This window comes from Ornithorhynchus anatinus, chromosome 5 (assembly GCF_004115215.2).
Source record: "Ornithorhynchus anatinus isolate Pmale09 chromosome 5, mOrnAna1.pri.v4, whole genome shotgun sequence".
In the NCBI taxonomy this organism is placed as follows: domain Eukaryota; kingdom Metazoa; phylum Chordata; class Mammalia; order Monotremata; family Ornithorhynchidae; genus Ornithorhynchus; species Ornithorhynchus anatinus.
The window spans coordinates 80435019-80449452 of NC_041732.1; the positions used below are offsets into that span (position 1 = coordinate 80435019).

Consider the following 14434-nt stretch of genomic DNA (forward strand, 5'->3'; position numbering starts at 1 on the left):
GTACTAAGCGCTTGGAATGTACAGTTCGGCAACAGATGGAGACAATCCCTGCCCAACGACGGGCTGTTGATAACAAAGATAGACAACTTGAAACTGTAAGTAAATAATAATAATGATGGCATTTGTTAAATGCTTACTACGGGCGAAGCACTGCTCTAAGTATTGGGGGGATACAAGGTGATCAGGTTGTCCCACGTGGGGCTCACGGTCTTCATCCCCATTGGACAGATGAGGTCACTGAGGCACAGAGAAGTGAAGGGACCTGCCCAAAGTCACACAGCCGACAAGCGGCGGAGGCGGCATTAGAACCCATGACCTCTGACTCCCAGGCCCGGGCTCTTTCCGCTGAGCCGCGCTGCTTCCTATAAGGTCATTTGGGGCAGAGAACATGTCTGCCACCTCTTTATATTGTAATATGGCTCAGTGGAACGAGCCCGGGCTTAGGAGTCAGAGGTCACGGGTTCTAACCCGGCCCCGCCACCCGTCAGCCGTGTGACTTTGGGCAAGTCACTTCACTTCTCGGTGTCTCAGTGGCCTCATCTGGAAAACGGGGATGAAGACTGTGAGCCTCACGGGGGACAACCTGATTACCCTGTCTCTACCCCAGCGATTACAATAGTGCTCGGCACATAGTAAGCGCTTAACAAATACCGACATTATTATTATTTCTCCCAAGTGCTTCGAAGAGTGCTGTGCACTCGGTAAATGTTCAATCAGTGCGACTGATTGATGTCCAGCAGTGCGGGCCTCTTTTAGAGGCACTTGAAGAAGTGAAAGGCAAGACTGGGAGCAGCAAGGGGCTTAGCAAAAATAATGTTGGTATTTGTTAAGCGCTTACTATGTGCAGAGCACTGTTCTAAGCGCTGGGGTAGATACGGGGACATCAGGTTGTCCCACGTGAGGCTCACAGTTAATCCCCATTTTACAGATGAGGTAACTGAGGCACCGAGAAGTGAAGTGACTCGCCCACAGTCACACAGCTGACAAGTGGCAGGGCCGGGAGTCGAACCCATGACCCCTGACTCCGAAGCCCAGGCTCTTTCCACTGAGCCACGCTGCTTCTCCCAAAAGCAAGGGCGACCTTTCGATTAAAGCCGAAGTTCGACGTGTCTGGTGTCGAAAGGCCGGTTGGTCTTTTATTTTTTAAATGGGGATTAACTGTGAGCCTCATGTGGGACAATGTGATGACCCTGTATCTCCCCCAGCGCTTAGAACAGTGCTCGGCATATAGTAAGCGCTTAAATACCAACATTATTATTACATTATTATTTTATTAGATTGCCCAGCCGTATGGATCTGGGAAGAGAAGCCACCGACAACACCACCTCGGAATGCGTCTTGAGACGGTGTGTGTCTGTGCATTCGTGAATAAATGCAGTTTGACTTAGCGGACGGAGCACAGGCCCGGGAGTCGGAAGGATCTGGGTTCTGATCCCGGCTCTGCCACGCTTCTGGGGTGTGACCTCCGGCAAGTCACCTAATCTCTCTGGGCCTCTGTTATCTCATCTGTAAAACGGATGGTGAGCCCCGCGTGGGACAGGGACTGGGTCCAACTCGATACGCTTGTATCCACCCAAGCGCTTAGTACAGTGCCTGGCGCATAGTAAGTGCTTAAATATCATCAATATTGTTATCCCAAGTGCTGGGGTTGATAGAAGGAAATCGGGTTGGACAGAGTCCCCGTCCCGTATGGGACTCACATTATTAATCCCTGCTTTACAGATGAGGAAACAGAGGCACGAAGAAGTTAGGGCCGCACAGCACCCAAGAGGCATGTTGTTGTTTTTGTTTTGCTTTGCGGTCTCTCCCGTTTAGACCGTTAGCCCGTCGTCGGGCAGGGACTGTCTATCTGTTGCCGAATTGTCCATTCCAAGTGCTTAGTACAGTGCTCTGCACGTAGTAAGCGCTCCATAAATACTACTGAATGAATGAAGAGCAGGAATTAGAACCCAGGTCCTTCTGACTCCCGGGCCTGGGCTCTATCCGCTAGGCCACGCCGGAGGCGATCTACCCACGGAAAGGACGGCAGCGGGATACCCGAGCAGCTGCTGAAGGGAGGAAAATCGGGCGGTAGAGTCCAAGGGGGGGTGAAGATGCCGTAAGGAGGCAGCGAAGTGCAACCTCGGATATGGCGCACGGCAGCAAAACGTTCGGGGACGACTCCGGAAAGCGGATCAGCCCCAGTGCACGGCAGCCAGGAAAGGAGGCTACTGATGTAACATAAAGGAACGGATCATCTTTGGGGTGCACGATGCACGGGACCGCCCAATCCAGCCGCAAATTTCGGCAATCCGAAGTACATAACTCTGGGGCGCGGGGGCCGAGAAAGATTCTCCTGCAACTTGGCTGCATTTCCCTCCCAGAGCCCAACCTCCCGAGTCGTCTACGCACTTGGATCTGTACCACCTAAGCAGTCGATATTCGCCCCACCCTCAGGCCCGCGGCACTCGCGTACAGACCCGTAACTTATCTACGTAATAATAATCACGGTATCTGTTAAAGGCTTATTACGTGGCGGGGACCGTTCTAAGCTCTGGGTGCGAGCAAACTGGATGGGACGCAGTCCCCGCCCCACGTGGGGGCTCACAGTCTCAATCCCCATTTTACAGATGAGGGACTCGAGGCACAGAGAAGTGACTTGCCCAGGGTCACACGGCAGACAAGTGGTGGAGCTGGGATTAGAACTCAGGTACTTCCGACCCCCAGGTCCACGCTCCATCCACTAGGCCACGCTGCTTCTATTTGGTTCCCCCTCTAGGCTTTGTGGGGAGAGCGTCCGCCAGATCTGCTGGGCTGTACTCTTCCAAGTGCTTAGTAGAGTGCTCTGCACACAGTAGGAGCTCAATAAATACCACCGATTGCCCCAGGGAAAGTCATACAGTTGAGCACAACTTTGATCCACCCGTGTCCAACGGTGGGGCCAGAGTAACCACCATCTTTCCCAAGTGTAAGGATCTGCTGCCTCAGTCCTTCCAAAAAGCCAATCTGTTTATTGTTATTCTGTACTTCCCCCAACAGCTTAGTACAGTGCTTTGCACACAGTTAGCGCTCCATAAATACGATTAAATGAACAAACACCCTCCACAGAAGATACACAGACCGTGGAGGTTGAAACTGGTACGACTGTAGTGGGATTACAACCCCACCATCCTTCCTGGCTCAAAAACCCGTAATCTCGGCATCATCCTTGACTCCTCTCTTTCTTTCAATCAACCCTCATAGTCAATCCGGCACCAATTCCTGCCGGTTCGACCTTCACGACATCACTAAAATCTACCCTTTCCTCTCCGTCCAAACTCTTACTACGCCGTTCCAAACATTTATCCTAACCCACTTTGACCACTGCGTCACTTTCCTCCTGTCTCTTACCACTCCTGGATCGTCACAGGACCATTTTGGCTCCTGTCGATCAACCGATCATTGGTATTCATTAATGGTTGATAATTATGACATTTGTTAAGCACTTACTATGTGCCAAGCACGGTTCGAAGCGCTGGGATAGATACACGTTGGTCAGGTCGGACACAGTCCCCGTCCCACGGGGTCTCACGCTTTTATCCCCGTTTTACAGGTTGGGTACCTGAGGCCCAGAGAGGTTAAGTGACACTCCCTAGGTCACACAGCAGACATTCATTCACTAGTATTTATTGAGCGCTTACTATGTGCAGAGCACTGTACTAAGCGTTTGGAATGGACAAATCGGCAACAGATAGGGACAGTCCCTGCCTTTTGACGGGCTTACAGTCTTTGGCGGAGCTGGGATTAGAACCCTGATCATTCTGACTCCCAGGCCTGTGCTCTTTCCACCAACCCATGCCCCTTCTCCGTTATTGAGCGCTAATTGTGTGCAGAGCACTGTACTAAGTATTTGGGAATTATAAATGTAATGAATTTTAAATGATCATTTAATCATTCACTGTTAATGGTAAAATTCTCTAACAGGTCTTCTTAGACCGTAAACTCCAAGAGGCCTTCCCAGACTGAGCTCCTCTTCTCCCTCTACTCCCTCTGCCACCCCCGCTTTACCTCTCCGCAGCTAAACCCTCTTTTCCCCCCATCTCCCTCTGCTCCTCCCCCTCTCCCTTCCCATCCCCTCAGCACTGTACTCGTCCGCTCCACTGTATGTATTTATTACCCTATTTATTTTGTTAATGAAATGTACATCGCCTCGATTCTATTTAGTTGCCATTGTTGTTACGAGATGTTCTTCCCCTTGACTCTATTTATTGCCATTGTTCTTGTCTCTCTCCCCGGATTAGACCGTAAGCCCGTCAAACGGCAGGGACTGAATCTATCTGTTGCCGACTTGTTCATTCCAAGCGCTCAGTACAGTGCTCTGCACATAGTAAGCGCTCAATAAATACTATTGAATGAAACTCCTTATGGGCAAGGGGACATGTCCACTAATTCTGTTGTACTGTACTCTTCCAAGCGCTCAGTACACTTCCCTGCCCACAGTAAGCGCTCAATAAATACTATTGAATGTAATGAATAGTAAGGGCTCAATGAATACCACTAATTGACTGATGGATGGATTGATTGATTGGGAGAGTTCAGTGCAATAGAGTTGAAGCAGCGTGGCTCAGTGGAAAGAGCCCGGGCTTGGGAGTCAGCGGTCATGGGTTCGAATCCAGGCTCTGCCACTTGTCAGCTGGGTGACTGTGGGCAGGTCACTTCACCTCTCTGGGCCTCAGTTACCTCATCTGTAAAATGGGGATTAAGACTGTGAGCCCCACGTGGGACAACCTGATGACCCTGTATCTCCCCCAGCGCTTAGAACAGTGCTCTGCATATAGTAAGCGCTTAACAAATACCAACATTATTAGACACAGTCACTGCCCACTAGGTGTTTACGGTCTACAGGGCGAGACGGATATAGAAATAAATTACGGAAATGGACACAAGTGCTGTGGGGCTGAAGGTGGGGTTGTTTAAGAAATGGAAATGGCCCTGGTCGATAGAGCCTGGGCTTGGGAGTCAGAGGTCATGGGTTCTAATCCCTACTCCGCCAATTGTCAGCTGTGTGACTTTGGACAAGTCTCTTCACGTCTCTGTGCCTCAGTTACCTCATCTGTAAAATGGGCATTAAGACTGTGAACCCCACGTGGGACAACCTGATCACCTTGTATTCCCCCTCAGAGCTTAGAGCAGTGCTTTGCACATAGTAAATGCTTAACAAATGCCATCATTATTATTAATAATAAGGACCTGAGTTCTGGGTTCTAATTCCAACTCTCCCACTGTTCTGTTGTGTGACCTTGGGCAACTCACTTCTCTGAGCCTCAGCTCCTTCATCTGTAAAATGGGGAGTAAGACCGTGAGCCCCATGTGGGACAGGGATTGTTTCAAACTTGATTTATTTGTATCTGCCCCAATACTCAGCGTGGCTCAGTGGAAAGAGCCCGGGCTTGGGAGTCAGAGGTTGTGGGTTCGAATGCCGACTCTGCCACGTGTCAGCTGTGTGACTGTGGGCAAGTCACTTCACTTCTCTATGCCTCAGTTACCTCATCTGGAAAATGGAGATTAAAACTGTGAGCCCCACGTGGGACAACCTGATCACCATGTATCCCCCAACGCTTAGAACAGTGCTCTGCACACTGTAAGCGCCTAACAAATACCAACATTATTATTATTATATATATGCCTACATATACATGTGTAGAGAGTGGAAAGAGCCCGGGCTTGGGAGTCAGAGGTTGTGGGTTCGAATGCCGACTCTGCCACTTGTCAGCTGTGTGACTGTGGGCAAGTCACTTCACTTCTCTATGCCTCAGTTACCTCATCTGGAAAATGGAGATTAAAACTGTGAGCCCCACGTGGGACAACCTGATCACCATGTATCCCCCAACGCTTAGAACAGTGCTCTGCACATTGTAAGCGCCTAACAAATACCAACATTATTATTATTATATATATGCCTACATATACATGTGTAGAGAGAGAGAGAGACATTTGTTAAGCGCTTACTACATGCCAGGCACTGTTCTAAGCACTGGGGCATATATAAGATAATTGGGTTGGACACAGTCCCTGTCCCACATAACAACAACAACAATAATGGCACTTCTTAAGCACTTACTATGTGCCAAGCACTTTTCTAAGTGCTGGGGTAGATACAAATTAATCAGATTGGACACAGTCCCTGACCCACATGGGGCTCGCAGTCGATTTGTCCATTCCAAGCGCTTAGTACAGTGCTCTGCACATAGTAAGCGCTCAATAAATACTATTGAATGAATGAGTTTTACAGATGAGGGAACCGAGGCACAGAGAAGTGAAGTGACTTGCCCGAGATCACCCAGACGGTGCCTGGCACACAGTAAGCGCTTGACAGATACCACCTTCTTCTTCTTCTTCTTGTTACCCGCAGTGTAGCGTCCCCCAAAGCTCCGCTCCCCGCCTGCCAGCCCGGATCCTTCATGTCCGCGTTCAGCTCCGTACCCATCTCTGAGCCTCGACAGCAACGGGCTCTCTGCCATTGGAGGCTTTTTCCTTTCTTTTTTCTTTATTTCAAAACTCACCCTGGGACCTTCTTCCTCCGGGCGGGGGGTCTCCCAGCTGCTCTGTGTTCAAATTCTTCTTCTGGGACTCACTTGGTCCCTGTGGCTCTCTGACCCCGTGGTGTTCAAAGCCACTCTAAGACTCTTTCCTTCCGCGAGGGCCCGCGGGATTCAAAATCTGGACCCCGGACAAGGCAGACGAGGCAGCGACCGGTGACTGGAAAGGATAAAGATGCAAGAGACGGAGCAGTCGGGTCTCTGGGAGATAATAATCACAATAATTGTGGCATCTGGTAATAATGGTGGTATTTGTTAAGCACTTACTACGTGCAAAGCACCGTTCTAAGCGTTGGGGGATGCAAGGTGATCAGATTGTCCCACGTGAGGCTCACAGTTTTAATCCCCATTTTAGAGATGAGGTATCTGAGGCACAGAGAACTTAAGTGACTTGCCCAAAGTCACACAGCTAGCAAGCAGCAGAACCGGGATTCGAACCCATGACCTCTGACTCCCAAGCCCAGGCTCTTGCCACTGAGCCACACTGCTTAGCACTTACTACGTGTCAGTCACCGTTCTAAGCGCCGGAGGTGGACAGAAGCAAATCGGTTTGGGTGCAATCCCTGTCCCACGTGAGACTCACACCCTTAATCCCCGTTTTACAGATGAAGGTAAGTGAAGCGACTCGCCCAAGGTCACGTGGCAGATGTGGGATTGGAATCCAGGTGGGAAGGCTCGTGCTCCGTCCACTGGGCCACGCTGCCTCTGGGGAAAACGTCCGCACGTGAGAGAGAGAGCAGAGTGAGGTGTGAAGAGATAGGTCAGGGTGTGAAGGAGTGCGATGACTCCAAAGATGCCGGCGCGTGTGAGGGAGAGAGTCTGACGGTGGGTGAAAGAGTGAGTGGGAATGTGAGAATCGGCGTGAGTGGAGAGGTGGGTGTCTGTCATTTGCTTTAAAAATTATGGAAAGAGCACGGGCTTGGGAGTCAGAGGTCGTGGGTTCTAATCCCGGCTCCGCCAGCTGGGTGACTTCCCTGTGTCTCCGTTACCTCATCTGTAAAATAGGGATTAAGACTGTGAGCCCCACCTGGGACAACCTCATTACCCTGTATCCACCCCAGCACTTGAATCTACTTAGTACAGTGCCTGATACATAGTAAGTGCTTAACAAATGTCATATATATATATATATATATATATATATATATATATATATATATATAAAAGCCTCCGGAGCGTTCGGGAAAACAGCGGTCGTCTGCCTTTTCCGGAATGACAAAATGGGAGCCGGTGTGATTTCAGCAGTTTCCACACTCACCAGGAGAATGTACGATGTTGATCTGGGTCCTATTGATACCCGCAACCCCCACAGAGAATCCTTGACACACTGACAAGCTACCGTCCCTTTGGCCCTCTTCACTCATTCATTCAATCCTATTTATTGAGCGCTCGCAGTGTGCAGAGCACTGATCAAGCCGACTGCTTAAGGAAGCAGCATCGCTAAGTGGACAGCGCACGGGCCTGGGAGTCAGAAGGACCTGGGTTCTAATGGTGACTCTTCGACTTGTCTGCCATGTGACCCCCCCCTCCCACCGAGCTTATGTATCCAAGATTTATTTAATCAATCATTTATTGAGCACTTATTGCGTGCAGAGCACCGTACCAAGCACTATAACAATTAAAGAGAGTTGGTAGAAACATTCCGGCCCGTCACTGAGCAGGGAATGTCTCTGTTGCTGAATGGTACATTCCAAGCGCTTAGTACAGTGCTCTGCACATAGTAAGTGCTCAATAAATACGATTGAATGCATGAATTCCCTGCCCACAGTGAGCTGAGAGTCTAGTCTGTTTATATTAATGTCTGTCTCCCTCTGTAGACTGTAAACTTGTTGTGGGCGGGGAACGAGTCTACCAACTCTTATACTGTACTCTCCCGAGCGCTTAGTACAGTCTCTATACACCTTGAGTGCTCAATAAATATAATTGATTGATTGAGTGAAACACAGAGATAGAGTTGTCAACTCTTCCAAGAGGCTTTCCCCAATTAAACCTCCTTTTCCCTGACTCCTTCTCCCTTCTGCATTATCTGTGCACTTGGAATTCCCTCTGGGAATTTGGTATTCACTCCACCCTCGGTTCTACAGCACGGATGCTACGCAAATTCGTGATACGTTCCATATTTTTCTGCAATTTATTTGTATGGATGATTGTCCCCCCTCACCCCAGACTATAAACTCCTTGTGGGCGGGGAACGTGTCAGTTTATTGTTGTATTGTACTCTCCCAAGTGCTTAGTACAGTGCTCTGCACACAATAAGCGCTCAATAAATACAATTGAATGAATGAAATCCATAAGTTATTTACATTAATGTCTGTCTTCTCCTCTAGACTTTAAACTCACAGTGGACAAGGAACAGTCTACCAACTCTTATACTGCGTCCTCCCAAGCACTTACCACAGTGTTCTGTACACAGTAAGTGCTCAATAAATATCACTGATTGATTGACGGAGGGGAAGAGGGAGGAATACAGGAAGAATATCATGAAATTAACGGGTTTTCTAAAGGCTGTTGGGAGAAGATTTCTTTGGGGTCTGCCCCAAGGATGGTGGGCAACAGAGGAAAGTAACATCCGTGAAAGGGATATTTTGCCACTGAACTGCCCAGTCTCTGCCACCTTCACCAAGTCTTTTCCTCCTATTCCTTCTGTGATTCTTTGGTGAGAAACGATCCTGATTTTTCCCTGTCTGCGCTCTTAGACAGTCCAAAAGGAGCACATTCTGGACGGGATAGGAGTACTGAACCCGATTTGCTCTCCATGAACTCTATGGCAACTCTGCGATTTTAGATTCTAAATTCTCTGAGGGCCGAGTCTATGTCTTTTTATCCGTCTCAGAGGACATTCAGCCTTTCAGGTATGTGGTGACCCAACTTGGGTGAGAGGATAAATTGCTATAGTGACAGGATCTCTGGGTCTGGGTGTCTGCTGTCACCCTCCGGTTGGCCACAATGGCTTTATAATAATAACTGTGGTATTCGTAGAGCGCTATGTGCCAGACACCGTACTAAGCTCTGGGGTAGATACCAGCTAATTCATTCAATAGTATTTATTGAACACTTACTATGTGTGGAGCACTGTACTAAGTGCTTGGAATGTACAATTCAGCAACAGATAGAGATAATCCCTGGCCATTGACGGGCTTACGGTCTAATCGGGGGAGACAGACAGACAAAAGACAAGACAACTTAATCACGATAAACAGAATCAAGGGGATGGACACCTCATGAACAAAATAACTAGGGTAATAAAAATACATACAAATGAGCACAGTGCTGAGGGGGAGAGGGGGAGGAGCAGAGGGAAAAGGGGGAAAGGGGGCTTGGCTGAGGGGAGGGGAAGGGCGAGCAGAGAAGGAGCAGAGGGAGAGGGTGGGCTCAGTCTGGGAAGGCCTCCTGGAGGAGGTGAGCTCTCAGTAGGGCTTGGAAGAGGGGAAGAGAGTTAGTTTGGCAGAGGTGAGGAGGGAGGGCATTCCGGGACAGCGGGAGGACGTGGGCCAGGGGCTGACGGCGGGATAGGCGAGAATGGGGGATGGTGAGGAGGTGAGCGGCAGAGGAGCGGAGCGTACGGGGTGGGCAGTAGAAGGAGAGAAGGGAGGTGAGGTAGGAGGGGGTAAGGGGATGGAGACCCTTGAAGCCCAGAGTGAGAGGCTTTTGTTTCGTGCGGAGGTTGATAGGCAACCACCGGAGGTTTTTGAGGAGGGGAGTGACAGGCCCAGAGCGTTTCTGTAGAAAGATGATTCGGACAGCGGAATGAAGAATAGACTGGAGCGGGGAGAGACAGGAGGAAGGGAGATCCGAGAGGAGGCTGACAATAATCCAGTCGGGATATTATGAGGGCCTGTACCAGCACGATCGCCGTTTGGATGGAGAGGAAAGGGAAGATCTCGGCGATATTATAAAGGTGAGACCGGCAGCCGTGGGTGACGGGTCGGATGTGTGGGGTGAACGAGAGACCCGAGTCAAGGACGACACCGAGGTCGCGGGCCTGTGAGGCGGGAAGGATGGTCGTGCCGTCCAAAGTGACGGGGAAGTCAGGGAGAGGACAGGGCTTGGGAGGGAAGATAAGGAGCTCAGTTGGGTGGGGCATACTCCCAGTCCCACATAGGGTTTACAGGCTTAATCCCCATATTACAGATGAAGTAACTGAGGCCCAGAAAAGCGAAGTGACTTGCCCAAGGTCACACAGCAGACAAGCGGCGGAGCCGGGATTAGAATGGAGGTTCTCTGACTCCCAGGCTTGGGCTCTTTCCGCTAGGCCACACTGCTTCTCACACTGTTACTTTATCTACAGCCCCTCTCTTCCCTTCATCCTGTAAATTCCCAGAACACTCCTCACTGCCCGATATCCACGGTTCCTCTCAATCACCTACTTTGGGTCTCACAGATTGGATGAGGGCACTGGGGGCATTGGGGAAGGAAACGGAAGAGGCCTCTGGGAAAGGTAGGGTGGTTCGTAGGGGTTCCTAGAGATGCGAAGGCTGAGGGGAGCCCAGAGGGAGGCACCCTGATGGTGCGGGGGGAGAGATCTGGTCACCATGGCAACTGGTTGCCGCATAGGTCCCATAACCAGTTGCCATAGTAACAGATGCTCGGTGTCAGCATGACATACTTCCCAGGGAGGAGGGTAGACAGAGGGTTGGCACGCTTGCTTACCTGTTATGATTTTTCCTTGGACCTAGGATCCATCTTGATGGGCACTTAGTAAGTACTTACAGATGCAGGTCAGAATGATGCCAATAATAATTATGGTATTTGTTAAGCGCTTACTATGTGCAGAGCACATAGTTCTAAGCGTCGGGGTAGATACAGGGTAATCAAGTTAATGTTGGTATTTGTTAAGCGCTTACTATGTGCAGAGCACTGTTCTAAGCGCTGGGGTAAACACAGGGGAATCAGGTTGTCCCACGTGGGGCTCACAGTCTTCATCCCCATTTTACAGATGAGGGAACTGAGGCACAGAGAAGTTAAGTGACTTGCCCACAGTCACACAGCTGACAAGTGGCAGAGCTGGGATTCGAACTCATGAGCCCTGACTCCAAAGCCCGGCCTCTTTCCCACTGAGCCACGAGATCCAGGGTCATCAGGTTGTCCCACGTGGGGCTCACATTTTTTAATCCCCATTTTTACAGATGAGGCAACCGAGGCCCAGAGAAGTTAAGTGACTTGTCCGAGGTCACACAGCAGACAAGTGGCCGGACGGGACTAGAACCCACAACCTCTGACTCCCAAGCCCATGCTCTTTCCATTAAGCCAAGGTTGCCTGGGGCCTGTCTATGTGATCTTCGGTGATCAGTTGTCTTGTTTTGCCAGACTACCTCTTAAATGAAACACGTAAAATGCCAATATTACATGGCTGAACTTGCTCACTATATCACCGGTTGCTTCTGGAGTGTTTCCTTTAGGGCCCCTTCATTCAAATTCTTCTTTTGGTTTCCAGTCTTGATAATAATAACGGTAATACTAACAGTAATATTTTTTAAGCTCTTACTATGTGCCAAGCACTGCAATAAGTGCTGGGGTAGATTAAAAAAATATTCAGGCTGGATACAATCCCTGACCTACATGGGGCTCACAGTCTAAGGAGGGGGAGTAGGATTCGATCCCCATTTAACAGAAATAGAAAACTGAGGCACGGAGAATAATAATAATGTTGGTATTTGTTAAGCGCTTTCCAAGTCTATATTCCAAGCCCCTGGATGAAGTCTCCCACCTCCCTCAGTTCACACACACACCTGTCCACCCCTGAATTCGCCTCCTAGTTCATCCCTGCCTAACTCTCTGTCTCCAATACACCTGAAGGTACAGGCTTCATCACTTCATCTCCAAATTAAACACAGTAGACCTAGAGCCGTGCATTTTCCCTCCACAACCAATCCCTGGGCCTACCATCCCTATCACAGATTTCTCACACCTGAAGAAAGGAACGTTGGCGTCATTAGAGAAGCAGCGTGGCTCCCTGGAAAGAGCCCGGGCTTGGGAGTCAGAGGTCGTGGGTTCGAATCCCAGCTCTGCCACTTGTCAGCTGTGTGACTTTGGGGGGGTCACTTAACTTCTCCGTACCTCAGTTACCTCATCTGTAAAATGGGGATTAACTGTGACCCTCACGTGGGGCAACCCGATTACCCTGTATCTACCCCAGCGCTTAGAACAGTGCTCTGCACATAGTAAGCGCTTAACAAATACCAACATTATTATTATCATCATCTCTGTCTCTCTGTTTTTCGCTCCACACGCTAGAGGTGGCTGCTAAAACCTCTTGCCTTTTAAATTTTGTTATTTTTATGGTGTCTGTTAAGAGCTCACTTTGTGCCAGACCCTAAGCTCTGGGGTAGATAGATGCAAGCTAATCAGGTTGGACACAGTCCACGTCCTTTGGGACTCACAGTCTTTGTCTCCATTATACAGATGAGGTAACTGAGGCACAAAGAAGGGAAGATTCTTGCCCCAGGTCACCCGGCAGACAGGTGGCAGAGCCAGGATTAGAACCCAAGTCCATCTGACTCCCGGGGCCGTGCTCTTATCTTCATAGCTTCTCAATCTGATCCTTCCTCTTTGTTCCAGCAAGGGCAAGCTTATACTGGGCCCCAGTTATTCCCCCCCCAGAATGCTCCAATCATCTCCTGCTCACATTCCCACCTCCTTCCAACTGATTGGCAATGCTGCTGCCAATCAATCAATCAATGATATTTACTGAGAGAAGCAGCGTGGCTCAGGGGAAAGAGCCCGGGCTTGGGAGTCAGAGGTCATGGATTCAAATCCCAGCTCTGCCACTTGTCAGCTATGTGACTGTGGGCAAGTCACTTAACTTCTCTGTGCCTCAGTTACCTCATCTGTAAAATGGGGATTGACTGTGAGCCTCACGTGGGACAACCTGATTACCCTGTATCTATCCCAGCGCTTAGAACAGTGCTCTGCACATAGTAAACGCTTAACAAATACCAACAGTATTATTATTATTACTGAGTGCTTACTATGTACAGAGCACTCTACTAAGCAGTTGAGAGTATGGTATTTCAGAGTCAGTAGCTATGTTCCCTGCCCACATCCCAGCTCTGCCACTTGTCTGTGTGACTGTGGGCAGGTCACTTCACTTCTCTGGGCCTCAGTTACCTCATCTGTAAAATGGGGATTAAGACTGTGAGCCTCATGTGGGACAACCTGATGACCCTGTATCTCCCCCAGTGCTTAGAACAGTGCTCTGCACATAGTAAGCACTTAAATACCAACATTATTATTATTATTAAAAGTCTAGAGGGTCTGCTGGCAGAGTCCTTATTCTGGAATGACACCTCTTTTTCTTTTTCCTCCTTAAGGCTCTGCCTTGTGGATCAAATATCAGCATTCTCACCTGCAAAGACGCTTGACCAGGCCACTCTCCATTCTTTCATCGCTGATCTCCCTGTTCTGCAATCCAGCTAACTGCCCCCAAGCCTACCTCTCCGCTCACCTCGAGCAAACTTCCTCACTTCTTCCCCCCTCTTTTCCACAACTGAACCGGCTCTCAGGCTGCTCCGGATGTTGGGGATACCGAGTTCTTTCCCTTGGGTCATTCAAACACCGCCTGACCATTATCCCCCCAGGCCCATACCCTGGACGTCTTTACCGACTACCCGACTGACCCCTCCCTGCACATTACCCCTTCCCCACTGCTAATGAAGGGTGAATTTTAGAGCTGGAACCTGCTATCTGTTCAATGTTGGTATAGCTGTGCAACTCTATGTCGTTATTTATTTAGGTCGCTGTGATCCATTTTCGATTTTAAACACCTAGAGTGCCTGAACTGCCTTAATTATGTTGGTATTTGTTAAGCGCTTACTATGTGCCAAGCACTGTTCTAAGCGCTGGGGTAGACATAGGGGAATCAGTTTGTCCCACGTGGG

General features: G+C 49.5%; 1 long non-coding RNA gene across 1 annotated transcript; it reads left to right on the plus strand.

Annotated features, from left to right (window-relative positions):
• The first annotated feature begins 11140 nt into the window (after positions 1–11140).
• Positions 11141–14267, plus strand: LOC103167226. Its single transcript, XR_003759933.2, has 2 exons — positions 11141–11255; positions 13868–14267. It is a non-coding gene; the product is annotated as an uncharacterized LOC103167226 (long non-coding RNA).
• The last annotated feature ends 167 nt before the right edge of the window (positions 14268–14434 follow it).